The sequence below is a fragment of the Oryctolagus cuniculus genome, chromosome 13, assembly GCF_051225735.1.
Source record: "Oryctolagus cuniculus isolate XC-2025 breed Fujian yellow rabbit chromosome 13, ASM5122573v1, whole genome shotgun sequence".
NCBI classification, from domain to species: domain Eukaryota; kingdom Metazoa; phylum Chordata; class Mammalia; order Lagomorpha; family Leporidae; genus Oryctolagus; species Oryctolagus cuniculus.
In genome coordinates, this window is record NC_142879.1 from 58,122,006 (window position 1) to 58,139,896 (window position 17,891).

Sequence of the window (17,891 nt, forward strand, 5' to 3'; positions counted from 1 at the left end):
GAGCATATAAATGTCTGAATGAAATACTTTAAATAATGATGATATTCTGAGGGAAATCACAGTCAAGTTGAAGTCCATATCCTCTTCCAAACAGATTGTATTCCTAATTGATGATTTCTTTAGGTGATGTCCTATGCTATTGCGGAGAAAGTACCAGATTATTCTTGCCTACCAAAAGTCTGAAATTGTTTTTGATATGTGTAATTGTTCTATACCTAGGTCTTATATTTCTGAATGTTGAGGGGGTGGGCGCTTAGTGCAGCAGTAGGGCTGCTGCTTGAGATACCAGTGTCCTACATCAGAATGACTGGATTTTAGTCCCAGCTCTGCTTCCATTTCTAGCTTCCTGCTAATGGGTATCCTTGGAGGTAGCAGGCTATGGGTATGCATGGGCTTCCTGGATGAGTTCTGGGCTCTTGGCTCTGGCCTGGTACAGCCTTGACTCTTGCAGGCATTTGGAGACTGAGGAATGGACCATGTGTCTCTCTTTCAAATAAAATGAAAATAAATATCTGAGCAATTTCCTCTTAAACACCATATACATAATGGTCTGCAACCTACATACTATATGAAGCAAAACAAAGCTCACAGCATACTGATAAACAGGATCTAATACACAAATTATTGCTATGTGAAAAGAGTTTGGAAATCATCTTCTGAAATATGGCTTTTATCCTGGCCAGAGGCTAATCCTTCTTTTATTCATACTGGAAAAATATGCTCCATCAGGTATAAAATCAAAAGGAAATCCTCTATGTTGATTTCTTCACCTTAGGATTAAATGAGTGCAAATTCAAGGGGGCTTTTGCCTTTCCCTCTAGGGCATCACTCAAGCCTCTTTCTACTCTAATGTGAAACCACTGACATGTGAACAGTCCTCATCTTTCTCATCACCCTCAGCTTTCTTCCATTATCCTGAGTCCTCTCATTCTCACTTCTGTGGAGAACCTTATGGAAAAATCCTTCTCCAAAATCCAGGGTTTTATTATTGTTATTAAACCAATTTAAGATCAATAATAGTATAACAGTCAAAGAGCAAACTCCTCTATATATCAAGCTGCTCAATCTCTTATAACAAAGTGCCACTGGTTGGCACTTATTTCTCTTGGTTCTGATGGTTGGGAAGCCCAAGACCAAAGCTCTGGCCAATTTGGTTCCTGTTAAAGGCTCTCATCTTGGTTTGTGGAGAGCTGCTTTCTCCCATGGAGAGAAAGAGCTCCTCCTCTCTTCCTCCTGCATCCCATCTATATGACCTCATTTAACCTTTATGACCTCTTGAAGACCCTATCTCCAGATAATATGTCACACTCAAAGCCACAGCTACCACACAGGGATTTTGGATGCTTCAAAATTCAGTCTACACCACTATAAAAAAGCCAAAGAATTATTACAACCTTTAAAAAAAGATTTATTTCTTTGAAACGCAGTGTTTCGGGGGGAGTTGGGTTGGGGAGAGAGAGAGGAGAGACCTTCCACCTGCTGATTCACTCCCAAAATGGCAAAAATGGCCAGGCTGAAGCCAGGAGCCTACAGCTTCATCCAGCTCTGGATGTAAGGGTACAGACACGTGGAACATTTTCTGTTATTTTCCCTGGTGCACTAGCAAGGATCTGGATTGGAAATGGAGCAGCTGGGACTCTAAGGTGCCCATATAGGAAGCCAGCATCCCAGGGGGCAGCTTTATCCACTATGCCACAACGCTGACCTCAAAAAAATCATTATAACATTGTGACCAAAAAGTGGATGAAAAATATTTTGAACTATGTGGCCATTATTTTGTAGTGTGACAGTAATTGGAATAATTTTTCAATAAAAGTGTGTAATGAACATATGGAGGAAGCACAGGTGTGCATGAGTACAGAGTAGGAATATAAACTCTGGGCAAAATCTGCTTTCTTTCTCCTAAACACACTGAAGATGTAGATTTCTGGAGTACAAGACTAAAATTCATAGAAACTGTTTGAAAAGATTAGAGTCTACCTAAAGTCAGAATATCCCGATGTCAAATCAAATAGATGAAACTATATCTAATATATCTTTTCCTTAGCCCAATTCTTTGAACAATTGTATGTCACACTCCTCTTTAGTTCGCAGCCCTGTCATTTCCCAAGGTTCACGGTGAGAAGCTGTTTCCTTCCCCTGGTGTGAAGCCCTTACACCTGTGCTGCACAAGCAGGATGACTGCCTTCTCTCAAGTAACTATTCATGAGTTTAAAGACTGTTGAATTTCCTCTTGGCAAGTGCTTCAGCTCTCATAACTTTTCCTGCCTTTTGTTTTGTTACTCCTCCTTGTGATTATCCTACAAAGTCTTCACATTCTCCGCGTTCCTTTTGAGTTATGGAACCAATATACTCATTAGGTCGCCTTAGTTATTGCGCATAGCAGCAGGATAACCTTGCAGTCCCTCACACTATTTTTGAAAATAGCTGACAACATTTCAAAACAGAGAGAGCACCAGAGCTCCTATCTTAACGGCGGCTGCTGTTCCTTATTGAAAAAGAGTTCATGAGTCAGAAGTGGAACCAACCACAGCTCTTCAACTAGTTTTGATATGTGAATTTATTTAACTAGATTTTAAATTCGCAAGTGTTTCGATTTTGGGGCTTTAATTCTCCTCAAACTCCACAGGTGCTCTGCCTCACAGGAAAGCTTGGTACACACATACACACACACACACACAATTTTCAGCAACTTGAGTGTTATGATTATCAACAACATCAATTTCTTCAAAAAACAGATACCCAGGCTTAGATCCTTGCAGGTCGATGTGAGCCTCTGCACACTTACCTGGAAGTCATTACTGTGTAGCTCAAGACACCTAAATGTGAGACTGCCGTTTAGGTTCAGGAGATGAAACTGAGAGGAAAATGTGTTAAAATAGTGGATACATTTGAAACTGCTAATTTATTTTGAATCCTTGGGACCTGTGGGGTGTCTTGCCCCAGGATCTTTGTTAAAACACTTACATAAGTACTCCTGGATTTCATTACTTCATGATCAATCTTTTCAGACAGTTGGTCTTTAGGAGAAACGTCCAGTGGTGGTAAACTCCAAATCTAAAGTAGACATACTTTTCCACATTGAAATATGGAGAGAGACATTTCATCTACTCTTTACACACACATCCAAATTAGGAGACATCAGCATGACTGCAGAGAAAAGGCTAATACCACATAAAACATTTAGAGTTCATTTAAAATTATGGTTGATAATTTTCTACACTAGAACATTTAAAATTTAAAACTGATGAATTACTCTATGAATAGATCCCCAGGTAGGCAAGAGGGACATAGCTTAATGTCATTCTAATCTATCTTCAGATTAATGTTTAGTAGTTACTCTCTCAAGATGACATTTTGTTTAAATTAAATTGAACACATGGACCATATTATCTATACTTGTTAGCTAAGTGATGAAAAACTAGTAGCCTCTGACCTTCAAAATATTTTCTTTCTTTTTCTAAGAATCAGGACAATGTTCTAGCATGTTGAGTGAGGGAAAATTCCTTGACCAAACACAAAGGCATAACCACAATAAGTTTTAAAAATTACTCTTAGAAGCAAACTTTACAAAGTTTCACACTGCACTTCTCCCCTGAATCCTCAACAATGGAAGCCAAATGCTTCCCAAAATCTCCAGGCTGCCCTTCATGCCCCAAGTTCCCACTCTTTGACCTTGGAGGATTTGAAACTGTATCCTGGCTTCTCCATTCCCAAGGTGAATCCCCCAGTAGCCTCCAGGGCTTGGCCTCTGACAGCTCCCATGCCAGCCTGGCAAATTTTCTTAAGTGATTGTTGTTCCTTAGCTACTTTGGTCCTGCTTAGAGAACATTAAGGAACCAAAGGTTTCTGCTTTCTGCTGCCATCAGCAGAGATCCAAACATCATAATTACTTCAACCTCAGAGACCTTGCAGTTAGTCATCAACCCTCTGGATTCCTCATTCCTTGGGTCACTATATTCAACATGCTTGGGGATGCTGTTACAAGCAGGTAACAGAAATCAATCACATGCAACTCTTTCAAATGATGATCTTTTTCCTAAGCAGGCAGAAAATCATTTATTTAGGGAATTTTTCTTTTTTAGAAATGCAGCCATTTTGAAGTAAAATTTTTCCCTTAAGATGAGCAAGTACTTCCACATGAAATATGCTAAAATTATGCTAACGTAGCCCCTTTCTGGGTGATCATTTTGCCTAGCTGGCTTCATTTCAGGAATTTCAAGTAGTATATCCCAAAAAGCTTGCTTTCACACAGAGCTGGAGAAACAGATCAGAATCTGAATCCATGGAATTCTTTGTGGTATGGCAGAAAGGAAATGTTTTGGCTTTCAAACAAAAGGGCACTCCACCTAGCAACTGTGGCCCTTCCAGTATGTTGTAGGATTTTAAGAGTGCAGAAACATGGGCAGTGCCTAGGACTGCTGTCCCTTCTCTTCATGATCTCTCTGGGCAAGGCCACCTGCTCCTTGGCCTTGATCTGACATACAACAACAATGGATATTCCCAAATCTTCCCTAATGGGACAATTCCTGAAATCCTTACCCAGGATTCACTGTGTATCTCCGTGTATCTCTGTACTTTCTATATTCCTGTTAGAAAATAACCTCATAAAAGACAGACTTTTCTCTCTTTTTTTGCTATTACAGCCTTAATGTTGGAAAGGATGTTTGGCACAGAGAATGCAGTCAACAAATAGCCTACCCATAGTGTGTCTCAGAAAGAGGAGGCACAAGGCTATCCTACAAGAGAGGTTTACTATATTTGGGGCAAAATTTCATGTTTTCTCATGCACAGCAAAATAAAAAAATCTAATACATCAGCCCTGCTGTTTTACAATTCCTTTCACTCGTATTAAAAGAACACTCTAATTGGAGTGTTACTCATTTATTTTCTCACCTCTTTACGCAAACATTTACAAAGCCTAAATGTGAATGTAAATCTTTCTATGCACAAAGAAAGTGCTCAAAGCTAAAGGAACAATTGGTCCATTAATATTTTCTCACTCAGTATTCCTCCTGAATCCTAAACTTGTGACATTTCAATATAGAGTACTTCTCTGAAAAGAAAAAATAAACACCTCATTTGCATTTTTCAACAACCACAGAAAATTAGTAACATTTAAAGAAATCGCATTTTCATTCTAATTGTTATTAAAAACTCCCAGGGAAAGAATTGGAGAATTTTACATTATTTTTAAACAAACACTGTAGTGAACATGAGAAGAGGAAAATACTATTCTTTAATAATTATCTTCAACTTCATTCTCTGAATCTCTGAATAGCAATCTTTAACTATAACATAATAAACAGTGAATTTATAATACTACAAGCAAACTGATATATTCTTTCTACTAATATCAAAAACAAGAAAATAAATAATATTAGTCAGCAAGTTTAACTATGCAAAGAATGAACAATAAGTCAAGGACTTTATAAATACTTGCATGAAGGAAAGTTGTTATACTCTGAGTATCATTCATTTCCCATTGCTAACACAGATTCCTCAGAAGCATCACTGCCCAAACTTTGTTAACTAAACATGAGTCATATGTTATATATAAAACAAAACCACCAAAAAACAAGTCTCCAGAATTTCTCTTAATTCAGTACAAACAGCAAAATTTTCTATTATTGGAATAAAGGTGTCTTAAGGAATTAAATTAATTAAATTAAATTAAATTAAATTAGTTGAATTAATTAAAATGTTTAAAAATTAAGAAAACAAAATTGAAGGGTGTATGAATAGAAAAGTTTTTTTCTTTTTTACACAAAATATGTAACTCTAGATATTTAGGCTGAATGCATAAAACAAGATGATAGACTTTATTTATTTATTTTTTGACAGGCAGAGTAGACAGTGAGAGAGAGAGAGAAAGGTCTTCCTTTTGCCGTTGGTTCACCCTCCAATGGCCGCCACGCCTGGCTGATCCGATGGCAGGAGCCAGGTACTTATCCTGGTCTCCCATGAAGTGCAGGGCCCAAGCACTTGGGCCATCCTCCACTGCACTCCCAGGCCACAGCAGAGATCTGGCCTGGAAGAGGGGCAACCGGGAAAGAATCCGGCACCCAGACCGGGACTAGAACCCGGTGTGCCAGCGCCGCAGGCGGAGGATTAGCCTAGTGAGCCGCGGCACCGGCTCAAGATGATAGACTTTAGAGTAAACAAAATTCAAAGGCAAACATTCCTTCCAAAATTTCAGCGAAAAAATTAATTTTATCAACTGGAAAATGCCTTATTATTAAAACTGAATTCTCAGTTGTTCCAGTTCATCAACAAAATGAACTAAAATCAAATGACATAAATTTGGAATAAGTCAAATGAAAGAAATGCAGGATTTGAAACAAAATTTTCTCTATGTTGATGACAGCTGACACCACAGTTTGAAAAGGACAGCCTCAATTTGGTTCTGTAAAACACCAACCAAAATTTAATATCAACAACAGTAGAGAACAGAAGACAAAATAAAGATGTCTGGTCACCTTAACATTGAAAAGCTGGAGAAGTCAATATATAAAATTTTGCCTTCAATGAATTTCTTTCAACAATTGGATGTAATACATCAGTTTAAAAAAAGGAGCTTTAAGATGTCAAAAATATGCCAAAATGTTCATAGAAAATGAAATTAAAAGATATGTTTATTTTGGTGAAAATTATGAAAACACAAAAGAGGTCTTCAAAACAGTTCATGAAAATTGTGTATTAAGAGAAAAGTATACATAGATTCCAAATATGTTGTACTCAAATAAATGTACCTTGTAATTCCATCTTCCATGTACTTTTGAAATACTCTAATCTGGGTCAGGACAGCCTAATTTCTTTATAGGTGTGACCTCTGAATTATGAGTTCTATGGTCCTACAGTTTGGTAAACATTCTTTATGCTTCCATACCTATCAGGTGTATTTATTTATTAAAGGATAACTATTTATTAAAGAATCACTATTTTAAAGGTAGGCTTTTCCTGAGAAGTTTTTTTTTCCAAAAAGCAAAATTCTTTGACTACATTTGGCATTAGTTGGCAGGAAATCTAGAGAAAGAGATGAGAAAATCAGCAGTAAAAATATTAGTCCTTAGGGTCTAAGTGTTACTTATGCTTATTTCCCAGTTCTCAAGTTTTACTTACATTTGTCCTGTCCTAATTTTCTATTCCATTTTATAATTATTGTACCTTTTTTAACCTATCAAAAATATTTTATCAAAGGAAAGCAACACAGGGCTGGCACCACAGCTCACTAGGCTAATCTTCCACCTGAGGCGCCGGCACCCCAAATTCTCGTCCCGGTTGGGACGCCTGGTACTAGTCCCGATTGCTCCTCTTCCAGTCCAGCTCTCTGCTGTGGCCCAGGAAGGCAGTGGAGGATGGCCCAGGTCCTTGGGCCCTGCACCCTGGCTTCAGATCAGCGCAACGCCGGCTGTGGCAGCCATTAGGAGAGTGAACCAACGGAAGGAAGACCTTTCTCTCTGTCTCTCTCTGTCTATAACTCTTTCTCTCTCTGCCTCTCTCTCTCTCACTGCCTAACTCTGCCTGTCAAAAAATAAAAAAAAGATAAATAAATAAGTACACAGGAAAAATTTAAAGGGAAAATTAAATAAAGAAAAATGTCTTAACATCAACACAGCTGAGTGAAATATGGAGATTTCTTGATTTCACAAGTCATTATCAAAGTTATTATTAATTATATTCTTAACACTCTGATAAAGAGAAATGATTTATTTTAAAGATATTACCCTCAAATGGGAATATGATTTAGGAAACCTATATATATGAATTATTCCCTGAGGCACAGTACACCTAGCTATATTTAGAGTGCATTTCATTTCAAAGCAAAATTTCAGAAATGACAATTTTTTCTTTTTAAAATTTATTTATATAAAGAGGACACATTTCTAAATACAGTTTTCAGAACATAATGATACTTTCCACCCTCCCTCACTCTCACCCTTCCTCCTTCTTCTTCTCTTATTTTTAATTTTTACAATGATATATTTTCAATTTTTTTTATATTCACAAGCTTAATCCTCCATTAAATAAAGAATTCCACAAGTAGTAGGCAGAAAGACCACTGCTCCTCAACAAGTTTTAGTGAAAATGGCTTATGTTACTATTGATAAGATCATCACATCCCTCCGGATCATGTATTTTTTCCCCTAAAATGTAAAAGTGAAACAAAGTAAAGTGTATTAACTTTAATTGGGTTTGTTTGCTTGTTTATTTATTTATTTATTGACAGGCAGAATTGGACAGTGAGAGAGAGAGAGACGCAAAGATCTTCCTTCCATTCGTTCACCCCCCAAATGGCCACTATGGCAGGCGTGTTGTGCCGATCCGAAGCAAGGAGCCAGGTGCTTCCTCCTGGTCTCCCATGCTGATGCAGGGACCCAAGCACTTGGGCCATCCTCCACTGCCTTCCTGGGCCACAGCAGAGAGCTGGACTGGAAAAGTAGCAACCGGGACAGAATCCGGCGCCCCAACCAGGTCTAGAACCCAGGGTGCCAGTGCCGCAGGCGGAGGATTAGCCAAGTGAGCCATGGCGCCAGGTTTAAACTTTGTTAAGACCTCAGAGATTTATCAGAGACTTAGATAGAGACATGCAGAGATTCCAATACTTCTCAGAGAGTCTACTTCGGGGACAGATTACCTGGCTGGGCAGCATTATAAGCTATTAATCAGTCACAAGTGCAGGTATTTCTATACCAGACCAGCGCTTACAGAAATTCCATAGTAGTTTCCCTCTTAATGTTTGTCTGTGTGACCCAAGCAAAGTTAATAGAGAGTCTTTAGACTGTTTCCTTAACACAGCAGAAAGGAAAAACAAAACAAAAAAAAAAAGGCTTTAAAGACAGAAATGAAATGTTGGTGAAGGAGGAGAGAGAAGCAGGTCATCATGACTTAATAAAATCAAGATGAATTGTTCACAAACATGCTTGCTTTTCTGACCCCTCTGACTTTATCCAAAGCACTTAAAAATGATACGCACCTCTCTGCTGTAGCACAGCATACCAGATATAGTCTCTAATCTGAGGAATTAACATTTTTATTGCTCATTACTTCATGAATCTAGTTTGGTGGTTAAATCAGTTCCTAGCTTTGGTATAATTACATCTGCTGTGTTTAAAAGGAAGACGCATTTGAATTATTCATTTGCTCATTCCACAAATATTTATTGAAATCTAATATGGTCTAAGCATGGAGGATGCTGGAAGGATACACCTTTTGTTCCAAAATAATCCATTGCAAAAGTCAATATAAGGTACTAGGGAAATTACACTGATAACAGAAGATTTCACAAAATAATATCCATTAAAAATGTGTATAGTTTGAGCCATTTGACATATTAATATAAGGCAAATCAACTCAGTATTATGAAATGTCCATATTGTTTCTGCACCACAGTAAAGAATTCCTTTATATTTTCACATTAGACTGTTTTAATGAATCTGAATTAACTGCATGTACATCAGTTTTAGGGAATCTCTTTGATTAAAATGAGATAATAGAAAATGAATAAAAGCAGTGGAAAATACAAGATGAAGCATGCTTAATTCAATGTTCACTTCAGACGTTATTAATTTCCCTCCCAATAGATGTGCCATGTGGTGACAATACAATCCGTTTCACAGAGCACTTAATCCTCTTCTGTCGTGAATGTGGACACTCAAGAATACAAGGAATCAAGAAAGAAATGGCTTTGCACTATTTGAACGTATTAATGTATATTTCTAAAAGATAAGGAGCATCAGCACCTGAATCCTTTCCACAACGTTCCTAACAAGGCATGAAAAGCATCTGTGTCCTCATTACAGCTCTGCTCTCCACAGAGAACTGTGCACAAGGCTAGTGCATCTGGATCCCAAGAGGAAACACAAAGGCAATGCATTAATAAGTCCTGCTCTGTAACATGTCTCTAGGGATGCTCAGTGTGTATGTGTTCGTCTTTCTATTTTGGTTCACATTTTTATACCAAAATAAATATTTAAGAGAAAGCTTAGAAAATCAACTGCTTTTTTAAACTCAGGATACCTTTGCACAGGCATACTATCTGGGTAAACTCGGGCTTCAAATATAGCTTAGCTTCACTGATGAAAATCATTTAGGGTAAGGAAGGTAGCTATGCCTCTGATCTAATTCAATATCTAGGTAAATGAGTCTGTTCTCAATGACAATGGCAGAAACATATTTTTGTTATATTATTTTAAGAACAATTCCTTGAACTGTTTTAGTGTTGACCGAAGACAAGAGGCTGGATTATGGTCTAGTGGGTAAAGTTGCTGCCCTGAAAAAGCAGTGGGAGGGGGCCCAAGTGCTTGGGCACCTACCACGCTCCAGGCAGAACCAGATCAAGCTCTTGGCTCCTGGCTTCAGCCTGGCCCAGCGCTTGCTGTTGCAGCTATGGGGGGAGTAAACCAGTGTATGTAAGATCTTTCTCTCTGTCTCTCCCCTCTCTTATTCTGGATCTCCCACATGAGTACAGGGGCCCAAGTACTTGAGCCATCTTCTGCTGCTTTCCCAGGTGCATCAGTAGGGAGCTGTATCAAAAGTGGAATAGCTGGAACTTGAACTGGTACCCATCTGGGAAGCTGGCACTGCAGACAGAGGCTTAACTGACTGTGCCACAGTGATGGTCTCAACAAATAGATCTTTAAAAAAAAAAAAAAAAACTGAAGACAGAAGTTGTCAGCAGTATGAGACAAAAGTTGACTGTATTGTATACCAGTAGTGCTGCATGGACCCAAGTTTCCACTCATCTTCAATCTGGTTTGAATATATTGATTTCTTTTTAAATCTTGATTAAAACTGTATTACAATAATTCCGATGATATACTTTTAGAAGACAGTTTTCTTAAGAAACTCCATATTTTTCCCTTTTGATGGGAAATATGTCATTTACCATGTTTGGTGGTTATGAGCATAACAGAGAGATTTCAATGGCTTATCCTCAAATCGTATGTCACTGGGGGAAACAAAAACATCTCCACAGCAATTCAAATAAAGAACTGGATTTACACTATCTATTGATGAAGAGAAAGGTTGTCTAAACATCTGAGCAGTGGGTGAAAGGATCCACGCTATAAACCCTCCAATCAGTCAAAATCAATTTCTCTCTCTCTCTCTTCCTTCCCCACCTTCTCTCTTTCCTGTTATTCAGACTATAAGGACACCAGTAATGACTTCTTCCAGATGAATTATGCAACTATGAAGGAGGAAGAATTAACAGCCTTTAGTAGTTAGATATAAAATTAATCTTAGAATAGTGAAACCCCAATTCTAACATTTCTTTGCTCCTGAGAATAGGGTAAACTAGGGGCAGTAATTAAGTGACAATTTATGATGTGGCAGAAAGGTTTCTGGCCTATAGGTCACTTTCTGGTAGAGAAATCCAAGCAGAGGTTACTGTTAGATTAGCTGTTGTGCCAGATGTGGAACTGGACATAACTGCTGAGCTAACTTCAGCTACACCTTTCATAAAATTTCTTTTAAACTTAATACCACAATTCCTTGGTCCTTCAAAAAAGCTCAATTTTAAATTATTCATTCAACCAATGTATAAACGATCATCATCTATTAATATATTATTATTATTAATGAATCTTGATGTGAATGGAAGGGGAGAGGGAGTGGGAAAGGGGAGGGTAGTGGGTGGGAGGGACGGTATGTGGGGGAAGCCATTGTAATCCATAAATTGTACTTTGGAAATTTATATTCATTAAATAAAAGTTAAAAAAAATATATATTTATAAGTTCTAATCCCCCAAAAAATATATTATTATTATTATTATTGAAGAGGTTCAGGCAAGACTTGTTCACATATTTACCTGTAAACAATTATTATGGCTGCTGGGTGGAGACTGCACTGAGCAGGGACAAAGTGGAAATGGAAAGATGATTTAGGGGCCATCAAAAAAGGCTGGCGAGAAAAAGATGTGACAAACATGTCTTGGGCCAGGAATGACAACAGGTGATATGAAGAGAAATAAAGCTATTAAGGCAATGGATCCACGTTAAAATGGTTGAGGGACTTTTTTTTAAGAAGGTTTATTTAAAAGAGCTGCAGAGAGAGACAGAGACGGAGACAATCCAAATGACTGCAATGGCTGGAGCTGAGCTGATCCAAAGTCAGGAGCCAAGAGCTTCTGTTGGTCTCCCATGTGGGTACAGGTGCCCAAAGGCATGGGTCATCCTCCACTGCTTTCCCAAGTGCATTAGCAGGGATCTGGATCAGAAGTGGAGCAGCAGAGACTCCAACCAGCACCCATATGGAATGCCTATGATGCCGGCCAGGGCATCAGAGTTGTTGACTTAATTTTATGGAGTGCAGCTCAAGCACCAGTATCTTTTTCCCAGTGAGGATTCAGACCCATGGACTCAGAGAAGAATGTGGATGACTTGATGGTTTAGACAGAGAGAGAATGAGATGAGGGAAGTATCTTGTATGGCATACGCTTCTAGTTTGAGCACCTAATTTACTTGTAGTGGTGTTTAAAGAGAAAGACAAAACATGGGACCTAGATTTTTAAACTGCTCTGATTTTTTGACTTAGCAAATTTTTAACATCGTGCACATCAACTTTGTGTAGACAATGACACACAGAAAACATTAGAAACAAATTAAGATAGCCCTACCATGTAGGTGACTGTTGTTAACTTTTGCCTTAAATCAGGGAGGTTAAACTATAGATTTCAGACTCTCACAGAACACAGGAGTGGAACTGTTTGGAGACGCTTAGGGACACATCCATTAATTACTTAATATCTCACAAAGAATAGAGGTGACCTGTTATATTAAGGAGCACTGCAATTTTGGATTGATTAATTTCCCTCTCTCACTCCCTCCCCTCCCCACCCCCTTTCTTCCTTCCAGAATTAAATAACTCTTTCTAAGGAAATACAAAAGACATTCTCATTGTCATTTTAAGTAGTACAAGTAGTCTTGAACTCATACCTGATTAATTCTCAGGCCTATGCTACTTCCCAAAGTCAGTTTTATCAGATTTGGTTTCGTTTAGTTTGCTGAGAGTAGGGTGGGTAGGGGAGACGTTACAGAGTTTTTCCTCTGAAAACAGATTCAAGACATCTTTATATACTAGCATTTCAACATGCCTACTATATTTCTAGTAATATTTTTAAGAGTACAAATCAAGCAAGCAATGAATTTTATAAATAAGGCATCCCTTAGTCATAACATAGTATAAACTCAAATATATACCCATGCATATATGTTATATGATATAGTGAGTTATCTATGTTTGTAATTATATTATTGATCTGTATCACATACACATAGCACTCATGCAAGTAGTCTGAATTTGATTGGCTCATGAACCACAAGGCTTATATATTATGGAAAACTAATTTCAGAACACTCCCTTGAAGAAGATTCATTCAACAATGATATTGTTAACTACTGTATTTATTTCTATGTCATATGTATGTCATTATAAACAATAGAAAATCTGTCACAAATCCTTACTGATCAAGCACTCATTCATTAAATCATGTGCTTAGTCATTTAGCTTATAACGCAGTACTCAGTTGAGCCTGAAATGATTCTGAGGGTAGGAGAAATTGATAAGCTTTCTGTCACAATTTTGAACTAAAGACACTACACTTACAAGAAAACCAAGGTATTAGTCATGTTTCATATATTTGATTTCCATCCCTTTGTAGATACATCATTATTTTCAGAACCATATGAACACAGAATTTCTCCCTTTCTCTTGGATAGATTCTCTAGGCTTATCATATGACAAAGAAAATGAACGGTCTTCAACCATCACAACATCAAATTACGAACAAACTCTTCTTGGTTTGAAAAGACAAAGATTATCTTATAATACAGAAGTTTAACTCTTTAGAACACACTCAATAATTGACAGTCATGGATAAACACCCATAGATTCAAAAGGATGGATAAGCATATATTAGAGGTTTTACATACCTATATCAGGTAGGATCATCAAACCAATACAACGTATTAAAGACTGCGCTGTTTGCCAAACTTTCCTTGTGGAAAGAAACCAGGTTCCATGACACCAAAGTATCTGAAAGTAAAATAAAAAAGGAAGGGATGAATAAGTCTAAACAATGATAAAAGACCAAGTAGGATGCTCAAATCATTAAATTACAACATATAATTTTAATTAAATGCTAGATCTCATAAATGAAGATTTATCCCAGCATTTCCCAAATGTACTTAATCAAGAAATTCCTGTTGCTGAATGAGTGATACATGACAGTTACAATGGAAATAGTGGTCTTGCATAATCTATCCACACTGATGCTACCATTTTGGGTTCTCTACATAAGGTCATATGCTCTCAACTTGATACTTTAACTAATTTGGAGCATAAGTTTTATCTCTTTTTATACCTACATATAATATGCATACATAAATATTTACATATATATGTAATGTACAGAAATTCATATTACATATATAAAACTGCTATACTTCGAATGTCCCATCCAAAAATCATGTTGAAATTTAATTGGTATTGTAGCAGTAATAACAGGATCATCGATAGGCTCTTCATGGGTAAGAGTAATGCCTGCATAGAAGGGCAAGTTCACCTTCTCTCGCTCTTGCCCTCTCTCACCCTTCAGTCTTCTGCTGTTAAAGAACGAATTATTCTGCCATGTGATGAAGCATTAGTGAGACTATGCAGAAGCTGTCACCTTCATCTTGGACTTTCCAGATCCAGAAATGTGAGCCAAAAAAATTTCTGCTCATTATAAATTTCCCAGTTTGTGGCATTTCAGTATAGCAGCACAAAGCATACTAAGACAAGGACTAGTGTAAATTTCCCTGACGAGCTACACAGCTAATAATTTAAAAAATCGCTTTGATTTGTTGTTCCACAGCAAGTATTTGACATTCATTGATCATATCAGTTAACAGTCACTGAGCAAATAACACAAATTAGGTTTTAAGAAAATGAAAAGAATTTGGTTCTGCCCTCAAAAAGTTCAAGTCTACTCAAGTGAGAGGCTAAGAAGGATGCAGGTCAACTCATTATTGTGTGTGGAGTACTAAAAAAATTGCTTATCCAAGAAGCACAGAGGGTTGAAGCTGATGTCACTGAGCAGAGGGTCTTTAAGCTGAGCCTTGAATGCTGGATAGGAGAGTGACAGACAAAGGGAGGAGGGGAAAGGGGAGGAGGAAGGTACTCCACAGTGTGTTCAGATGCAAGATGAAGGAGAATGGCACATTCTGGAAGTTGCCTCCATGGGATTTAGCAAAATGCAGAGAAATTGAATGTATATAGCAAAATGGCAGAACATTCTTTTACAGATTTAAATGACTGCAGATGGGCTTAACAGTAATCAATCAATCCCAAGAATTGGAAAAACTTCCCGAAACCCTGTATATGGATTATCTCATTCTTGCTTGACAATCTTTCTGTTAGGTAGGAAGTGTAACCTTTCTTCTCCCATGTGTTAGGGGAACTAATGCTAAGGGACTTGCCTCAGTCCATAGACTGATTCATGTACACTGGGAGTGGAGGCCAAGAGCAGGGAGCCAATCCTACTTCTGTGCTGCCAGAGTCCTTGAAGAATTTCCCGTGGCCCACTGGAGAACATGCAATGGCCCTGATGGTCATTGTTCTACTTCATGATAGCAAAAGCAGTGTTGTTGTGTGTTCCTGAGGGGGTTCTGAGCAGAACTGGGCTATATCTACTATCACTCTTCCTGTTTTCGATTCATGAACATGAGCATGGGGTAGAAACAGACTGTGATTAGATTCACGTTTTTCTACCTTGTTTCAATAATAGCCACGTGGCAAATACATGTTGACACTGTGTACTCTCCAGGAACAGTGGAAAAACTGGTCATTCTACCTCTGATATACTTATTTTAAAAAGTATTTATTTATTTATTTGAAAGGCAGAGTGACAGAGACAGAAGGAAAAATAGACAAATCTTTCACCCTCTGGTTCACTCCCCAGGTAGCTGCAACAACTGGAGCCACCTTCAGCTGCTTTCCAAGGTGCATTAGCAAGGAGTGGGATCAGAGACTTCAGGCATTGTAAGCAGTAGCTTAACCTTCTGTGTCACAATGCTGGTACCTTGCTATTTTATTAACCTTACTGAAGTAGGGTGTAGCCAAGGGGCTTGGATTCACATAAGAGTTAAAATTGTATGCACATTCAGGTGAGAAAGGAGACTAGTATTCCTTTATAACATGCAAAAATGGCTTGGAGAGTGGGTATGGCAGGGGTCAGAGCATATTTAGTTATGCAAAAATGTAAAACACTTGTCTATGATACACTAAAAGAAGGCAGCTCTAAGAAAAATAAAATCTAAAGTAGCCCTACAGCCTAGAAGCTGGAAAGAGTGAGGACGACTTCCCCCAGCCCCCTTCTTCTTCCCTTTTTCCCTTTTAAATTCCTAAAGTAGAGCTGCTTAGAATATTTCTTCCACGGTTCAATTTCTCACGATGAGGGTGACAGAGTAAAAAATCTTTTGGTAGCCCCCAAAGTGCCTTGCCATCATGAAAGAAGATAGAAATTTATATTCTCAATGCTTTTCCAATCCAGGAACGATGTGCTTGTTACAGGCTTTCTGATGCCTTATAAGATGTCAGGAATTATTTTTGCTTTAAAGAGTGATTGCTTAAAAAGGCAGTTGCTGCTATAAATTCCCTCAAGATAGAAAGCAATTTCCAGACAACAATGAACAATAATGCCTAGAAAATAGACACTAGGTACAAGCCAGAGACAGCACAAATAGCAGAAGCAGAAAGACATACAACTTTTTGTAATTGTCTTAAATTCGCTGGACAAACTCGTCTGTTGCTACAAGAAATGGGCTTGCTGATCTTGGGCAGGATATACCAAAAGGAAGATTAAACTAAATATGACCTGAAATCAAACTAAATAAACAGAAGAATAAAGCAAAAGGTCTCTAGGAAACATATTTTCAGGGGGCATAACTTCGTTAGACATTAAAGAGACAAATTAAGCTACATCTATCATTTGAAAATGAACAATCTATAGCAAGGTATTTATTTAAAGTATATTTCAATTTGGTTGTGTAAATACTTGAGGAAATTCATGGGGTGAACAAATCTGAACTGAGTGATTTGAAATCGAACTCAACACTTGCTGCCCAAGTGATCAAGGCTCTAGAGAATGTGGACAATTGTCCAGAAGGAGGTAATTTCGAGAATGACAAAGTGGGATCTAGAAAACTTTGCACCAAAAGAATCTGCTTGGGTAATCCATGGAAGAAGAAGTCAAGAGTGGCAATGTTGGTAAATTAAACCGGAAAGCAGAGACAGAGTGTAGGAGAAGTAATAATTTCTTATGTTGCCACCACTGCACTCCAAGCATCCATTATCTGATCACATTATTTCAACAGTTCTGTTTAGAAGACATTGGTTTTATCACTTTACAAATGGAGAAACTTTGGGAAATTCGTTCACTTAATACAACAGAAAGTGACCTGAGTTGAGATTTCAACTTTAAGCTCGTTTGATGATCACATCATTTCTTTAATGAGGTCACACTGATACTTAAACAATGAACAATATATAATTATCTCAATAAAAGGAATTTAAATAAAACTAAAATGACACTCATACTGTAGTAAGTACAATTACAAATACTAAAGCATACACTGAAGATGAGACTACCAGAAAAAGAACAGTCTCACATTTACAATATTATAATATATATATATATGTATGGTATTTTATATCGAGTCCTTAAATATATTTCAAATCATTGATCCTAGTGATCCTCCTCACAAATTATTCCAAGGAAATAAAAATGTAGCATTGGCCAGTGCCGCGGCTCACTAGGCTAATCCTCTACCTTGCGGCACCGGCACACCGGGTTCTAGTCCCGGTTGGGGCGCTGGATTCTGTCCCAGTTGCCCCTCTTCCAGGCCAG

General features: G+C 37.8%; 1 protein-coding gene across 8 annotated transcripts in view; it reads right to left on the bottom strand.

The window, feature by feature from the left end:
* The window catches only part of CHRM3 (cholinergic receptor muscarinic 3), a 613,968-nt gene that overhangs the window by 326,291 nt on the left and 269,786 nt on the right, over positions 1-17,891 (bottom strand). For 5 of the 8 annotated variants that reach the window (XR_011381528.2, XM_002717330.6, XM_017347714.4 and 2 more), the window contains one exon: positions 13,936-14,038. The exons of 2 other annotated variants lie outside the window; for them this stretch is intronic. The gene's annotated coding sequence lies outside the window, so the exon portion shown is untranslated. Of the gene's footprint in view, positions 1-8,919; positions 10,638-13,935; positions 14,039-17,891 lie in introns of those variants that run through there. One more of the 8 variants, XR_016219718.1, reaches the window with a different exon arrangement.